This window comes from Triturus cristatus, chromosome 4_1 (genome assembly GCF_964204655.1).
Source record: "Triturus cristatus chromosome 4_1, aTriCri1.1, whole genome shotgun sequence".
NCBI lineage: Eukaryota > Metazoa > Chordata > Amphibia > Caudata > Salamandridae > Triturus > Triturus cristatus.
This window is the reverse complement of record NC_140585.1, coordinates 145,676,329-145,693,057: the sequence shown is the minus strand read 5'-3', so window position 1 is coordinate 145,693,057 and position 16,729 is coordinate 145,676,329. Positions and strand designations below refer to the sequence as shown.

The following is a 16,729-nucleotide window of genomic DNA, read 5'->3' as shown; positions in this document are numbered from 1 at the left end:
AAAGCTGGCTTGTAAAGGAGAAGAGAGGAGGCAGGAAAAGCCCAGGTGTGCGAGTGTCTGAGAAAGAGGCGCTTTGAATTGTGAAGCAGAGGAAAAAAGTGAAGACTTTGCAAAATTCCTTCGAGCCGGATTTGAACCAGCGACCTAAGGATATCAGCTTCCCCACTACAGTCCTCCGCTCTACCAACTGAGCTATCGAAGGCTCGGTGATGTAGGGATGACAAGGCGCTATATGGCATGAGGTGTGAGCAGCGTGCCCAGCCGCCTAGGCAGCACTCTGTCTCTAAACAGCAGCTCAAGGCCTTCATAAAGCGCCAAACCCTACAATGGAGACTTTCCTTCCCTGCACAAAGCCAGCAAAGGAAAACAAACAGGCCACCTGCCTTTCTCAATGCTTCTTTCAAATGCTAAGACATCACTTTGCGCACCTTAGAGCAACCTGTCCAGACACACTTACAAACTACCTTAGAAACGCCTCTCAAGGGCGACTATGACTGGCGCCCCAGACCAACCACCTCCCTTCTCTCCAGCCCCTAGCTAGAAGAATAGGAGACCTCACCCGGAGGATACAGACTCCAGAGTGACGGGCTAGAGACGCCCTTTGGGAGACATGACGGCACCAGGGCCGGACTGGCCATACGGGTAAAGAGAGAGCCCCCGCTGGACAGAGAGACTGAGGGACTCCGCCCATCCTGCGTAAATCCGGGCTTGGTGAGCAGTATCCCGCCCGCCCGTGTTGCTCTCCCCCTCCAATGCTGCTCTTCCCCATCTCCCTATCTGGCTTCACGTTAATACTATAAGTCCCCACCTCCTCTTTGCTTCCTTCCACCCAACCAGCAGATATCCATCAAACTAGGTGGGTCGCAGAATACTGGCATTCTGACAATTGGCTCGAGCCTGTCAACAATTTGGCAAGCTGCCATCTCCGAAGCTATAGTGTAGCAAGCTCCAGAAGCGAATCTCTCCCTTTCAATGTTGTCTTGAAACTGGATTCTTCATAGAGCTGGAGACCCCTAGAAACAGGCCTCCTGGATTTGCCAGTGCTTCTTCCAAGCGGTAACCCATCCTTTGTGAAGAACAAGCTTTGATGACCAGCATTCAGTTTTCTATCAGTGTTTTGTCTGTGTGCCTGAAAGGTGACGTTGTTATTAGCAGGTGGCAGGTCAAGTAAAGAAGAAATGTATGTAATAAAAGATTTGCGATGTAGAACCTTAAAAAATGTGTTTAGATAGGATGAAAAAAAACTAGAAGTATACCGTGGGGAGAAAAAAAGAGTCCCTTCCCTGACTGGGAATCGAACCCGGGCCACGGCGGTGAGAGCGCCGAATCCTAACCACTAGACCACCAGGGAGCACTGGGTGCTCTGGAGCAGCACCTGCTCCAAGACATACCACCAGGGTGAGGCCGCCTGTGCTGCTGTCACAGGGTTTTGTGCATCAACTAAAGTAAGCAGGAAAACACACACACATCAACCTAACACTGGCAAGCTAGTCTTTACTACACTTTGGAAAACATCATGGGACACACAAAAAAAACACTGCTTTCAGGCACACCCCCAACAAAGCAATCTACTGAACGTTAAATAGACTCAGATCTCGGGACAGTTTCCATCCCTGGAAGACGCATGGGACCTTCATAACACACAACTAACTGGAGAGCAAAAACAGCAAGAACCAATTAACCATCCAGAAAAATACCAGTCACTGTTCTAGGTCAGCTCCTCTTCTCAGGGCACCAGCGGGAGGTCAGCGCCTCTTCTCAGGGCACCAGCGGGAGGTCAGCGCCTCTTCTCAGGGCACCAGCTGGAGGTCAGCACCTCTTCTCAGGGCACTAGCGGGGGGTCAGCGCCTCTTCTCAGGGGCCCTTGCAGGAGGGCAGCGCCTCTTCTCAGGGCACCAGCTGGAGGTCAGCGCCTCTTCTCAGGGCACTAGCGGGGGGGTCAGCGCCTCTTCTCAGGGGCCTTTGCAGGAGGGCAGCGCCTCTTCTCAGGGCACCAGCTGGAGGTCAGTGCCTCTTCTCAGGGCACTAGCGGGGGGTCAGCGCCTCTTCTCAGGGGCCCTTGCAGGAGGGCAGCGCCTCTTCTCAGGGCACCAGCTGGAGGTCAGCGCCTCTTCTCAGGGCACCAGCGGGAGGTCAGCGCCTCTTCTCAGGGCACCAGCTGGAGGTCAGCGCCTCTTCTCAGGGCACTAGCGGGGATCAGCACCTCTTCTCAGGTACCCCTGAAGGAGGGCAGTCCCTTTTCTCATGGCACCAGCGGGAGGTCAGCGCCTCTACTCAGGGCACCAGCAGGAGGTAAGCGCCTCTTCTCAGGGCACCAGCGGGGGTCAGCTCCTCCTCTCAGAGCACCAGAGGGAGGGCAGTGCCTCTCCTCAGAGCACCAGCGGGGGGGGGGTCAGTGCCTCTTCTCAGGGCCCCAGCGGGGTGTCAGCACCTCTACTCAGGGCACCAGCGGGGGGTCAGTGCCTCTTCTCAGGACACCAGCAGGAGGTCAGCGCCTCTTCTCAGGGCACCAGCGGGAGGTCAGCACCTCTTCTCAGGGCACCAGCGGGAGGTCAGCACCTCTTCTCAGGGCACCAGCTGGAGGTCAGCACCTCTTCTCAGGGCACTAGCGGGGGGGTCAGCGCCTCTTCTCAGGGGCCCTTGCAGGAGGGCAGCGCCTCTTCTCAGGGCACCAGCTGGAGGTCAGCGCCTCTTCTCAGGGGCCTTTGCAGGAGGGCAGCGCCTCTTCTCAGGGCACCAGCTGGAGGTCAGCGCCTCTTCTCAGGGCACCAGCTGGAGGTCAGCGCCTCTTCTCAGGGCACTAGCGGGGGGGGTCAGCGACTCTTCTCAGGGGCCCTTGCAGGAGGGCAGCGCCTATTCTCATGGCACCAGCTGGAGGTCAGCGCCTCTTCTCAGGGGCCCTTGCAGGAGGGCAGCGCCTCTTCTCAGGGCACCAGCTGGAGGTCAGCGCCACTTCTCAGGGCACTAGCGGGGAATCAGCACCTCTTCTCAGGTACCCCTGAAGGAGGGCAGTCCCTTTTCTCATGGCACCAGCGGGAGGTCAGCGCCTCTACTCAGGGCACCAGCAGGAGGTAAGCGCCTCTTCTCAGGGCACCAGCGGGGGTCAGCTCCTCCTCTCAGGGCACCAGAGGGAGGGCAGTGCCTCTCCTCAGGGCACCAGCGGGGTGTCAGTGCCTCTTCTCAGGGCACCAGCGGGGGTCAGCTCCTCCTCTCAGGGCACCAGAGGGAGGGTAGTGCCTCTCCTCAGGGCACCAGCGGGGTGTCAGCGCCTCTACTCAGGGCACCAGCGGGGGGTCAGTGCCTCTTCTCAGGGCACCAGCGGGGGTCTGCTCCTCTTCTCAGGGACCCCTGTAGGAGGGCAGCAGACCTTCTGGGGGATGCCTGCAGCTCGTCCAAGGCCTCGTCAAAGCTCTCAAGTAAGCCCAGATCTGAGCATGAGCGCTTCACCCAGACCAGGGTGTTGCTTTGGATGCTGGCTCCCCTCGCCCTCAGTTTAGAGTGTTAGAAACTACAAGTAGCAGAATACACTGCAATAGCCTGAAAGGAATTTGGTACTCATGCTGGACCTAGGCAATATAAGATCTCTGACGAGGATGGTGGGGAGTGCACGTGCAGGCCAGTGGAACTTTCACTTTCACAATGTGCCTGTAGGCCCTAAAACATTAGACCGAAACAAAGATAAATAAAACGCTTCAACGTCATAAAAAATAATTCCTCATTCAGAGCGCGATCCATCATTTCATTAATGTCTCTTGAAAAAACAACAGGCTTCAACGCATATGATTGATCATGTAGTCCTTTGATTTTGATGTAAATAACAAGGCTTCGTGCACGTTTCTTTTTTCAATTAAGTACACAGAAGCTTAAAACGAAAAGGCAGACATCCTTCGCAAAAAGTGTCTCACTTAAAAATTGCCCGTGATTGATCGTAAAAGTTATGAGACCGCATTAGTAAATCAGATGATGTCATGAGTGGAAAGCGCCACATTCTAGATGAAATTCTAAATAAAGGTAGAGTTGTCATGCTTTAAAAAATGCGATGGAATCCTCCCCGTCGGGGAATTGAACCCCGGTCTCCCGCGTGACAGGCGGGGATACTGACCACTATACTAACGAGGAACAGCTGCACCTGGTCTCGCTGAGCCGCTCCTTATGTGGCTGAAAACCCTCCTGTCCATCCTCATATGCTACGAATTTGTGCCATTTATCAACTCCTTCACACCAACACAGGGGCCCACAGGCTCAATAAACACACACACACTCCCTCACACAATACACACACAAACACACTCCTGCCTCACAAGATCCTTCTCACCTCCTAGCAGACACTCTCAGCAGCGCTCTCAGCAGCATCACCTGATGCCAGAGTCACAGCAACCAGCTCCCACGGCTGCTTCTGACGGCCCCGGCCTGGATCTTCAGCCCAGGGGCCCCTGGCTCTCTCTGATGCTGGAGGATTGCAGCGGGGGCTGCACACAGGGAGTGGGGAGGGAGACGCTCCCTCCCACCCGCCCACCCGCCCGCCTGCGCCAAAGGAGAAAGCTGGCTTGTAAAGGAGAAGAGAGGAGGCAGGAAAAGCCCAGGTGTGCGAGTGTCTGAGAAAGAGGCGCTTTGAATTGTGAAGCAGAGGAAAAAAGTGAAGACTTTGCAAAATTCCTTCGAGCCGGATTTGAACCAGCGACCTAAGGATATCAGCTTCCCCACTACAGTCCTCCGCTCTACCAACTGAGCTATCGAAGGCTCGGTGATGTAGGGATGACAAGGCGCTATATGGCATGAGGTGTGAGCAGCGTGCCCAGCCGCCTAGGCAGCACTCTGTCTCTAAACAGCAGCTCAAGGCCTTCATAAAGCGCCAAACCCTACAATGGAGACTTTCCTTCCCTGCACAAAGCCAGCAAAGGAAAACAAACAGGCCACCTGCCTTTCTCAATGCTTCTTTCAAATGCTAAGACATCACTTTGCGCACCTTAGAGCAACCTGTCCAGACACACTTACAAACTACCTTAGAAACGCCTCTCAAGGGCGACTATGACTGGCGCCCCAGACCAACCACCTCCCTTCTCTCCAGCCCCTAGCTAGAAGAATAGGAGACCTCACCCGGAGGATACAGACTCCAGAGTGACGGGCTAGAGACGCCCTTTGGGAGACATGACGGCACCAGGGCCGGACTGGCCATACGGGTAAAGAGAGAGCCCCCGCTGGACAGAGAGACTGAGGGACTCCGCCCATCCTGCGTAAATCCGGGCTTGGTGAGCAGTATCCCGCCCGCCCGTGTTGCTCTCCCCCTCCAATGCTGCTCTTCCCCATCTCCCTATCTGGCTTCACGTTAATACTATAAGTCCCCACCTCCTCTTTGCTTCCTTCCACCCAACCAGCAGATATCCATCAAACTAGGTGGGTCGCAGAATACTGGCATTCTGACAATTGGCTCGAGCCTGTCAACAATTTGGCAAGCTGCCATCTCCGAAGCTATAGTGTAGCAAGCTCCAGAAGCGAATCTCTCCCTTTCAATGTTGTCTTGAAACTGGATTCTTCATAGAGCTGGAGACCCCTAGAAACAGGCCTCCTGGATTTGCCAGTGCTTCTTCCAAGCGGTAACCCATCCTTTGTGAAGAACAAGCTTTGATGACCAGCATTCAGTTTTCTATCAGTGTTTTGTCTGTGTGCCTGAAAGGTGACGTTGTTATTAGCAGGTGGCAGGTCAAGTAAAGAAGAAATGTATGTAATAAAAGATTTGCGATGTAGAACCTTAAAAAATGTGTTTAGATAGGATGAAAAAAAACTAGAAGTATACCGTGGGGAGAAAAAAAAAGTCCCCTTCCCTGGCCGGGAATCGAACCCGGGCCGCGGCGGTGAGAGTGCCGAATCCTAACCACTAGACCACCAGGGAGCACTGGGTGCTCTGGAGCAGCACCTGCTCCAAGACATACCACCAGGGTGAGGCCGCCTGTGCTGCTGTCACAGGGTTTTGTGCATCAACTAAAGTAAGCAGGAAAACACACACACATCAACCTAACACTGGCAAGCTAGTCTTTACTACACTTTGGAAAACATCATGGGACACACAAAAAAAACACTGCTTTCAGGCACACCCCCAACAAAGCAATCTACTGAACGTTAAATAGACTCAGATCTCGGGACAGTTTCCATCCCTGGAAGACGCATGGGACCTTCATAACACACAACTAACTGGAGAGCAAAAACAGCAAGAACCAATTAACCATCCAGAAAAATACCAGTCACTGTTCTAGGTCAGCTCCTCTTCTCAGGGCACCAGCGGGAGGTCAGCGCCTCTTCTCAGGGCACCAGCGGGAGGTCAGCGCCTCTTCTCAGGGCACCAGCTGGAGGTCAGCACCTCTTCTCAGGGCACTAGCGGGGGGTCAGCGCCTCTTCTCAGGGGCCCTTGCAGGAGGGCAGCGCCTCTTCTCAGGGCACCAGCTGGAGGTCAGCGCCTCTTCTCAGGGCACTAGCGGGGGGGTCAGCGCCTCTTCTCAGGGGCCTTTGCAGGAGGGCAGCGCCTCTTCTCAGGGCACCAGCTGGAGGTCAGTGCCTCTTCTCAGGGCACTAGCGGGGGGTCAGCGCCTCTTCTCAGGGGCCCTTGCAGGAGGGCAGCGCCTCTTCTCAGGGCACCAGCTGGAGGTCAGCGCCTCTTCTCAGGGCACCAGCGGGAGGTCAGCGCCTCTTCTCAGGGCACCAGCTGGAGGTCAGCGCCTCTTCTCAGGGCACTAGCGGGGATCAGCACCTCTTCTCAGGTACCCCTGAAGGAGGGCAGTCCCTTTTCTCATGGCACCAGCGGGAGGTCAGCGCCTCTACTCAGGGCACCAGCAGGAGATAAGCGCCTCTTCTCAGGGCACCAGCGGGGGTCAGCTCCTCCTCTCAGAGCACCAGAGGGAGGGCAGTGCCTCTCCTCAGAGCACCAGCGGGGGGGGGGGGTCAGTGCCTCTTCTCAGGGCCCCAGCGGGGTGTCAGCACCTCTACTCAGGGCACCAGCGGGGGGTCAGTGCCTCTTCTCAGGGCACCAGCAGGAGGTCAGCGCCTCTTCTTAGGGCACCAGCGGGAGGTCAGCACCTCTTCTCAGGGCACCAGCGGGAGGTCAGCACCTCTTCTCAGGGCACCAGCTGGAGGTCAGCGCCTCTTCTCAGGGCACTAGCGGGGGGGTCAGCACCTCTTCTCAGGGGCCCTTGCAGGAGGGCAGCGCCTCTTCTCAGGGCATCAGCTGGAGGTCAGCGCCTCTTCTCAGGGGCCCTTGCAGGAGGGCAGCGCCTCTTCTCAGGGCACCAGCTGGAGGTCAGCGCCTCTTCTCAGGGCACCAGCTGGAGGTCAGCGCCTCTTCTCAGGGCACTAGCGGGGGGGGTCAGCGCCTCTTCTCAGGGGCCCTTGCAGGAGGGCAGCGCCTATTCTCATGGCACCAGCTGGAGGTCAGCGCCTCTTCTCAGGGGCCCTTGCAGGAGGGCAGCGCCTCTTCTCAGGGCACCAGCTGGAGGTCAGCGCCACTTCTCAGGGCACTAGCGGGGAATCAGCACCTCTTCTCAGGTACCACTGAAGGAGGGCAGTCCCTTTTCTCATGGCACCAGCGGGAGGTCAGCGCCTCTACTCAGGGCACCAGCAGGAGGTAAGCGCCTCTTCTCAGGGCACCAGCGGGGGTCAGCTCCTCCTCTCAGGGCACCAGAGGGAGGGCAGTGCCTCTCCTCAGGGCACCAGCGGGGTGTCAGCGCCTCTACTCAGGGCACCAGCGGGGGGTCAGTGCCTCTTCTCAGGGCACCAGCGGGGGTCTGCTCCTCTTCTCAGGGACCCCTGTAGGAGGGCAGCAGACCTTCTGGGGGATGCCTGCAGCTCGTCCAAGGCCTCGTCAAAGCTCTCAAGTAAGCCCAGATCTGAGCATGAGCGCTTCACCCAGACCAGGGTGTTGCTTTGGATGCTGGCTCCCCTCGCCCTCAGTTTAGAGTGTTAGAAACTACAAGTAGCAGAATACACTGCAATAGCCTGAAAGGAATTTGGTACTCATGCTGGACCTAGGCAATATAAGATCTCTGACGAGGATGGTGGGGAGTGCACGTGCAGGCCAGTGGAACTTTCACTTTCACAATGTGCCTGTAAGCCCTAAAACATTAGACCGAAACAAAGATAAATAAAACGCTTCAACGTCATAAAAAATAATTCCTCATTCAGAGCGCGATCCATCATTTCATTTATGTCTCTTGAAAAAACAACAGGCTTCAACGCATATGATTGATCATGTAGTCATTTGATTTTGATGTAAATAACAAGGCTTCGTGCACGTTTCTTTTTTCAATTAAGTACACAGAAGGTTAAAACGAAAAGGCAGACATCCTTCGCAAAAAGTGTCCCACTTAAAAATTGCCCGTGATTGATCGTAAAAGTTATGAGACCACATTAGTAAATCAGATGATGTCATGAGTGGAAAGCGCCACATTCTAGATGAAATTCTAAATAAAGGTAGAGTTGTCATGCTTTAAAAAATGCGATGGAATCCTCCCCGTCGGGGAATTGAACCCCGGTCTCCCGCGTGACAGGCGGGGATACTGACCACTATACTAACGAGGAACAGCTGCACCTGGTCTCGCTGAGCCGCTCCTCATGTGGCTGAAAACCCGCCTGTCCATCCTCATATGCTATGAATTTGTGCCATTTATCAACTCCTTCACACCAACACAGGGGCCCACAGGCTCAATAAACACACACACACTCCCTCACACAATACACACACAAACACACTCCTGCCTCACAAGATCCTTCTCACCTCCTAGCAGACACTCTCAGCAGCGCTCTCAGCAGCATCACCTGATGCCAGAGTCACAGCAACCAGCTCCCACGGCTGCTTCTGACGGCCCCGGCCTGGATCTTCAGCCCAGGGGCCCCTGGCTCTCTCTGATGCTGGAGGATTGCAGCGGGGGCTGCACACAGGGAGTGGGGAGGGAGACGCTCCCTCCCACCCGCCCACCCGCCCGCCTGCGCCAAAGGAGAAAGCTGGCTTGTAAAGGAGAAGAGAGGAGGCAGGAAAAGCCCAGGTGTGCGAGTGTCTGAGAAAGAGGCGCTTTGAATTGTGAAGCAGAGGAAAAAAGTGAAGACTTTGCAAAATTCCTTCGAGCCGGATTTGAACCAGCGACCTAAGGATATCAGCTTCCCCACTACAGTCCTCCGCTCTACCAACTGAGCTATCGAAGGCTCGGTGATGTAGGGATGACAAGGCGCTATATGGCATGAGGTGTGAGCAGCGTGCCCAGCCGCCTAGGCAGCACTCTGTCTCTAAACAGCAGCTCAAGGCCTTCATAAAGCGCCAAACCCTACAATGGAGACTTTCCTTCCCTGCACAAAGCCAGCAAAGGAAAACAAACAGGCCACCTGCCTTTCTCAATGCTTCTTTCAAATGCTAAGACATCACTTTGCGCACCTTAGAGCAACCTGTCCAGACACACTTACAAACTACCTTAGAAACGCCTCTCAAGGGCGACTATGACTGGCGCCCCAGACCAACCACCTCCCTTCTCTCCAGCCCCTAGCTAGAAGAATAGGAGACCTCACCCGGAGGATACAGACTCCAGAGTGACGGGCTAGAGACGCCCTTTGGGAGACATGACGGCACCAGGGCCGGACTGGCCATACGGGTAAAGAGAGAGCCCCCGCTGGACAGAGAGACTGAGGGACTCCGCCCATCCTGCGTAAATCCGGGCTTGGTGAGCAGTATCCCGCCCGCCCGTGTTGCTCTCCCCCTCCAATGCTGCTCTTCCCCATCTCCCTATCTGGCTTCACGTTAATACTATAAGTCCCCACCTCCTCTTTGCTTCCTTCCACCCAACCAGCAGATATCCATCAAACTAGGTGGGTCGCAGAATACTGGCATTCTGACAATTGGCTCGAGCCTGTCAACAATTTGGCAAGCTGCCATCTCCGAAGCTATAGTGTAGCAAGCTCCAGAAGCGAATCTCTCCCTTTCAATGTTGTCTTGAAACTGGATTCTTCATAGAGCTGGAGACCCCTAGAAACAGGCCTCCTGGATTTGCCAGTGCTTCTTCCAAGCGGTAACCCATCCTTTGTGAAGAACAAGCTTTGATGACCAGCATTCAGTTTTCTATCAGTGTTTTGTCTGTGTGCCTGAAAGGTGACGTTGTTATTAGCAGGTGGCAGGTCAAGTAAAGAAGAAATGTATGTAATAAAAGATTTGCGATGTAGAACCTTAAAAAATGTGTTTAGATAGGATGAAAAAAAACTAGAAGTATACCGTGGGGAGAAAAAAAGAGTCCCTTCCCTGACCGGGAATCGAACCCAGGCCGCGGCGGTGAGAGCGCCGAATCCTAACCACTAGACCACCAGGGAGCACTGGGTGCTCTGGAGCAGCACCTGCTCCAAGACATACCACCAGGGTGAGGCCGCCTGTGCTGCTGTCACAGGGTTTTGTGCATCAACTAAAGTAAGCAGGAAAACACACACACATCAACCTAACACTGGCAAGCTAGTCTTTACTACACTTTGGAAAACATCATGGGACACACAAAAAAAACACTGCTTTCAGGCACACCCCCAACAAAGCAATCTACTGAACGTTAAATAGACTCAGATCTCGGGACAGTTTCCATCCCTGGAAGACGCATGGGACCTTCATAACACACAACTAACTGGAGAGCAAAAACAGCAAGAACCAATTAACCATCCAGAAAAATACCAGTCACTGTTCTAGGTCAGCTCCTCTTCTCAGGGCACCAGCGGGAGGTCAGCGCCTCTTCTCAGGGCACCAGCGGGAGGTCAGCGCCTCTTCTCAGGGCACCAGCTGGAGGTCAGCACCTCTTCTCAGGGCACTAGCGGGGGGTCAGCGCCTCTTCTCAGGGGCCCTTGCAGGAGGGCAGCGCCTCTTCTCAGGGCACCAGCTGGAGGTCAGCGCCTCTTCTCAGGGCACTAGCGGGGGGGTCAGCGCCTCTTCTCAGGGGCCTTTGCAGGAGGGCAGCGCCTCTTCTCAGGGCACCAGCTGGAGGTCAGTGCCTCTTCTCAGGGCACTAGCGGGGGGTCAGCGCCTCTTCTCAGGGGCCCTTGCAGGAGGGCAGCGCCTCTTCTCAGGGCACCAGCTGGAGGTCAGCGCCTCTTCTCAGGGCACCAGCGGGAGGTCAGCGCCTCTTCTCAGGGCACCAGCTGGAGGTCAGCGCCTCTTCTCAGGGCACTAGCGGGGATCAGCACCTCTTCTCAGGTACCCCTGAAGGAGGGCAGTCCCTTTTCTCATGGCACCAGCGGGAGGTCAGCGCCTCTACTCAGGGCACCAGCAGGAGGTAAGCGCCTCTTCTCAGGGCACCAGCGGGGGTCAGCTCCTCCTCTCAGAGCACCAGAGGGAGGGCAGTGCCTCTCCTCAGAGCACCAGCGGGGGGGGGGTCAGTGCCTCTTCTCAGGGCCCCAGCGGGGTGTCAGCACCTCTACTCAGGGCACCAGCGGGGGGTCAGTGCCTCTTCTCAGGACACCAGCAGGAGGTCAGCGCCTCTTCTCAGGGCACCAGCGGGAGGTCAGCACCTCTTCTCAGGGCACCAGCGGGAGGTCAGCACCTCTTCTCAGGGCACCAGCTGGAGGTCAGCACCTCTTCTCAGGGCACTAGCGGGGGGGTCAGCGCCTCTTCTCAGGGGCCCTTGCAGGAGGGCAGCGCCTCTTCTCAGGGCACCAGCTGGAGGTCAGCGCCTCTTCTCAGGGGCCTTTGCAGGAGGGCAGCGCCTCTTCTCAGGGCACCAGCTGGAGGTCAGCGCCTCTTCTCAGGGCACCAGCTGGAGGTCAGCGCCTCTTCTCAGGGCACTAGCGGGGGGGGTCAGCGACTCTTCTCAGGGGCCCTTGCAGGAGGGCAGCGCCTATTCTCATGGCACCAGCTGGAGGTCAGCGCCTCTTCTCAGGGGCCCTTGCAGGAGGGCAGCGCCTCTTCTCAGGGCACCAGCTGGAGGTCAGCGCCACTTCTCAGGGCACTAGCGGGGAATCAGCACCTCTTCTCAGGTACCCCTGAAGGAGGGCAGTCCCTTTTCTCATGGCACCAGCGGGAGGTCAGCGCCTCTACTCAGGGCACCAGCAGGAGGTAAGCGCCTCTTCTCAGGGCACCAGCGGGGGTCAGCTCCTCCTCTCAGGGCACCAGAGGGAGGGCAGTGCCTCTCCTCAGGGCACCAGCGGGGTGTCAGTGCCTCTTCTCAGGGCACCAGCGGGGGTCAGCTCCTCCTCTCAGGGCACCAGAGGGAGGGTAGTGCCTCTCCTCAGGGCACCAGCGGGGTGTCAGCGCCTCTACTCAGGGCACCAGCGGGGGGTCAGTGCCTCTTCTCAGGGCACCAGCGGGGGTCTGCTCCTCTTCTCAGGGACCCCTGTAGGAGGGCAGCAGACCTTCTGGGGGATGCCTGCAGCTCGTCCAAGGCCTCGTCAAAGCTCTCAAGTAAGCCCAGATCTGAGCATGAGCGCTTCACCCAGACCAGGGTGTTGCTTTGGATGCTGGCTCCCCTCGCCCTCAGTTTAGAGTGTTAGAAACTACAAGTAGCAGAATACACTGCAATAGCCTGAAAGGAATTTGGTACTCATGCTGGACCTAGGCAATATAAGATCTCTGACGAGGATGGTGGGGAGTGCACGTGCAGGCCAGTGGAACTTTCACTTTCACAATGTGCCTGTAGGCCCTAAAACATTAGACCGAAACAAAGATAAATAAAACGCTTCAACGTCATAAAAAATAATTCCTCATTCAGAGCGCGATCCATCATTTCATTTATGTCTCTTGAAAAAACAACAGGCTTCAACGCATATGATTGATCATGTAGTCCTTTGATTTTGATGTAAATAACAAGGCTTCGTGCACGTTTCTTTTTTCAATTAAGTACACAGAAGCTTAAAACGAAAAGGCAGACATCCTTCGCAAAAAGTGTCTCACTTAAAAATTGCCCGTGATTGATCGTAAAAGTTATGAGACCGCATTAGTAAATCAGATGATGTCATGAGTGGAAAGCGCCACATTCTAGATGAAATTCTAAATAAAGGTAGAGTTGTCATGCTTTAAAAAATGCGATGGAATCCTCCCCGTTGGGGAATTGAACCCCGGTCTCCCGCGTGACAGGCGGGGATACTGACCACTATACTAACGAGGAACAGCTGCACCTGGTCTCGCTGAGCCGCTCCTTATGTGGCTGAAAACCCTCCTGTCCATCCTCATATGCTACGAATTTGTGCCATTTATCAACTCCTTCACACCAACACAGGGGCCCACAGGCTCAATAAACACACACACACTCCCTCACACAATACACACACAAACACACTCCTGCCTCACAAGATCCTTCTCACCTCCTAGCAGACACTCTCAGCAGCGCTCTCAGCAGCATCACCTGATGCCAGAGTCACAGCAACCAGCTCCCACGGCTGCTTCTGACGGCCCCGGCCTGGATCTTCAGCCCAGGGGCCCCTGGCTCTCTCTGATGCTGGAGGATTGCAGCGGGGGCTGCACACAGGGAGTGGGGAGGGAGACGCTCCCTCCCACCCGCCCACCCGCCCGCCTGCGCCAAAGGAGAAAGCTGGCTTGTAAAGGAGAAGAGAGGAGGCAGGAAAAGCCCAGGTGTGCGAGTGTCTGAGAAAGAGGCGCTTTGAATTGTGAAGCAGAGGAAAAAAGTGAAGACTTTGCAAAATTCCTTCGAGCCGGATTTGAACCAGCGACCTAAGGATATCAGCTTCCCCACTACAGTCCTCCGCTCTACCAACTGAGCTATCGAAGGCTCGGTGATGTAGGGATGACAAGGCGCTATATGGCATGAGGTGTGAGCAGCGTGCCCAGCCGCCTAGGCAGCACTCTGTCTCTAAACAGCAGCTCAAGGCCTTCATAAAGCGCCAAACCCTACAATGGAGACTTTCCTTCCCTGCACAAAGCCAGCAAAGGAAAACAAACAGGCCACCTGCCTTTCTCAATGCTTCTTTCAAATGCTAAGACATCACTTTGCGCACCTTAGAGCAACCTGTCCAGACACACTTACAAACTACCTTAGAAACGCCTCTCAAGGGCGACTATGACTGGCGCCCCAGACCAACCACCTCCCTTCTCTCCAGCCCCTAGCTAGAAGAATAGGAGACCTCACCCGGAGGATACAGACTCCAGAGTGACGGGCTAGAGACGCCCTTTGGGAGACATGACGGCACCAGGGCCGGACTGGCCATACGGGTAAAGAGAGAGCCCCCGCTGGACAGAGAGACTGAGGGACTCCGCCCATCCTGCGTAAATCCGGGCTTGGTGAGCAGTATCCCGCCCGCCCGTGTTGCTCTCCCCCTCCAATGCTGCTCTTCCCCATCTCCCTATCTGGCTTCACGTTAATACTATAAGTCCCCACCTCCTCTTTGCTTCCTTCCACCCAACCAGCAGATATCCATCAAACTAGGTGGGTCGCAGAATACTGGCATTCTGACAATTGGCTCGAGCCTGTCAACAATTTGGCAAGCTGCCATCTCCGAAGCTATAGTGTAGCAAGCTCCAGAAGCGAATCTCTCCCTTTCAATGTTGTCTTGAAACTGGATTCTTCATAGAGCTGGAGACCCCTAGAAACAGGCCTCCTGGATTTGCCAGTGCTTCTTCCAAGCGGTAACCCATCCTTTGTGAAGAACAAGCTTTGATGACCAGCATTCAGTTTTCTATCAGTGTTTTGTCTGTGTGCCTGAAAGGTGACGTTGTTATTAGCAGGTGGCAGGTCAAGTAAAGAAGAAATGTATGTAATAAAAGATTTGCGATGTAGAACCTTAAAAAATGTGTTTAGATAGGATGAAAAAAAACTAGAAGTATACCGTGGGGAGAAAAAAAGAGTCCCTTCCCTGACCGGGAATCGAACCCGGGCCACGGCGGTGAGAGCGCCGAATCCTAACCACTAGACCACCAGGGAGCACTGGGTGCTCTGGAGCAGCACCTGCTCCAAGACATACCACCAGGGTGAGGCCGCCTGTGCTGCTGTCACAGGGTTTTGTGCATCAACTAAAGTAAGCAGGAAAACACACACACATCAACCTAACACTGGCAAGCTAGTCTTTACTACACTTTGGAAAACATCATGGGACACACAAAAAAAACACTGCTTTCAGGCACACCCCCAACAAAGCAATCTACTGAACGTTAAATAGACTCAGATCTCGGGACAGTTTCCATCCCTGGAAGACGCATGGGACCTTCATAACACACAACTAACTGGAGAGCAAAAACAGCAAGAACCAATTAACCATCCAGAAAAATACCAGTCACTGTTCTAGGTCAGCTCCTCTTCTCAGGGCACCAGCGGGAGGTCAGCGCCTCTTCTCAGGGCACCAGTGGGGGGTCAGTGCCTCTTCTCAGGGCACCAGCGGGAGGTCAGCGCCTCTTCTCAGGGCACCAGCTGGAGGTCAGCGTCTCTTCTCAGGGCACTAGCGGGGATCAGCACCTCTTCTCAGGTACCCCTGAAGGAGGGCAGTCCCTTTTCTCATGGCACCAGCGGGAGGTCAGCGCCACTACTCAGGGCACCAGCAGGAGATAAGCGCCTCTTCTCAGGGCACCAGCGGGGGTCAGCTCCTCCTCTCAGAGCACCAGAGGGAGGGCAGTGCCTCTCCTCAGAGCACCAGCGGGGGGGGGGGGTCAGTGCCTCTTCTCAGGGCCCCAGCGGGGTGTCAGCACCTCTACTCAGGGCACCAGCGGGGGGTCAGTGCCTCTTCTCAGGGCACCAGCAGGAGGTCAGCGCCTCTTCTTAGGGCACCAGCGGGAGGTCAGCACCTCTTCTCAGGGCACCAGCGGGAGGTCAGCACCTCTTCTCAGGGCACCAGCTGGAGGTCAGCGCCTCTTCTCAGGGCACTAGCGGGGGGGTCAGCACCTCTTCTCAGGGGCCCTTGCAGGAGGGCAGCGCCTCTTCTCAGGGCATCAGCTGGAGGTCAGCGCCTCTTCTCAGGGGCCCTTGCAGGAGGGCAGCGCCTCTTCTCAGGGCACCAGCTGGAGGTCAGCGCCTCTTCTCAGGGCACCAGCTGGAGGTCAGCGCCTCTTCTCAGGGCACTAGCGGGGGGGGTCAGCGCCTCTTCTCAGGGGCCCTTGCAGGAGGGCAGCGCCTATTCTCATGGCACCAGCTGGAGGTCAGCGCCTCTTCTCAGGGGCCCTTGCAGGAGGGCAGCGCCTCTTCTCAGGGCACCAGCTGGAGGTCAGCGCCACTTCTCAGGGCACTAGCGGGGAATCAGCACCTCTTCTCAGGTACCCCTGAAGGAGGGCAGTCCCTTTTCTCATGGCACCAGCGGGAGGTCAGCGCCTCTACTCAGGGCACCAGCAGGAGGTAAGCGCCTCTTCTCAGGGCACCAGCGGGGGTCAGCTCCTCCTCTCAGGGCACCAGAGGGAGGGCAGTGCCTCTCCTCAGGGCACCAGCGGGGTGTCAGCGCCTCTACTCAGGGCACCAGCGGGGGGTCAGTGCCTCTTCTCAGGGCACCAGCGGGGGTCTGCTCCTCTTCTCAGGGACCCCTGTAGGAGGGCAGCAGACCTTCTGGGGGATGCCTGCAGCTCGTCCAAGGCCTCGTCAAAGCTCTCAAGTAAGCCCAGATCTGAGCATGAGCGCTTCACCCAGACCAGGGTGTTGCTTTGGATGCTGGCTCCCCTCGCCCTCAGTTTAGAGTGTTAGAAACTACAAGTAGCAGAATACACTGCAATAGCCTGAAAGGAATTTGGTACTCATGCTGGACCTAGGCAATATAAGATCTCTGACGAGGATGGTGGGGAGTGCACGTGCAGGCCAGTGGA

The 16,729-nt window shown here is 55.8% G+C and overlaps 3 non-coding genes across 3 annotated transcripts; all 3 read right to left on the bottom strand.

The window, feature by feature from the left end:
• Positions 1-4,047: 4,047 nt before the first annotated feature.
• On the bottom strand, positions 4,048-4,119 carry TRNAD-GUC (transfer RNA aspartic acid (anticodon GUC)). Its single transcript has one exon. It is a non-coding gene; the product is annotated as a tRNA-Asp (tRNA).
• Positions 4,120-8,493: 4,374 nt separating this feature from the next.
• Positions 8,494-8,565, bottom strand: TRNAD-GUC (transfer RNA aspartic acid (anticodon GUC)). The gene has a single exon. It is a non-coding gene; the product is annotated as a tRNA-Asp (tRNA).
• Positions 8,566-14,801: 6,236 nt separating this feature from the next.
• Positions 14,802-14,873, bottom strand: TRNAE-CUC (transfer RNA glutamic acid (anticodon CUC)). The gene has a single exon. It is a non-coding gene; the product is annotated as a tRNA-Glu (tRNA).
• Positions 14,874-16,729: the final 1,856 nt, after the last annotated feature.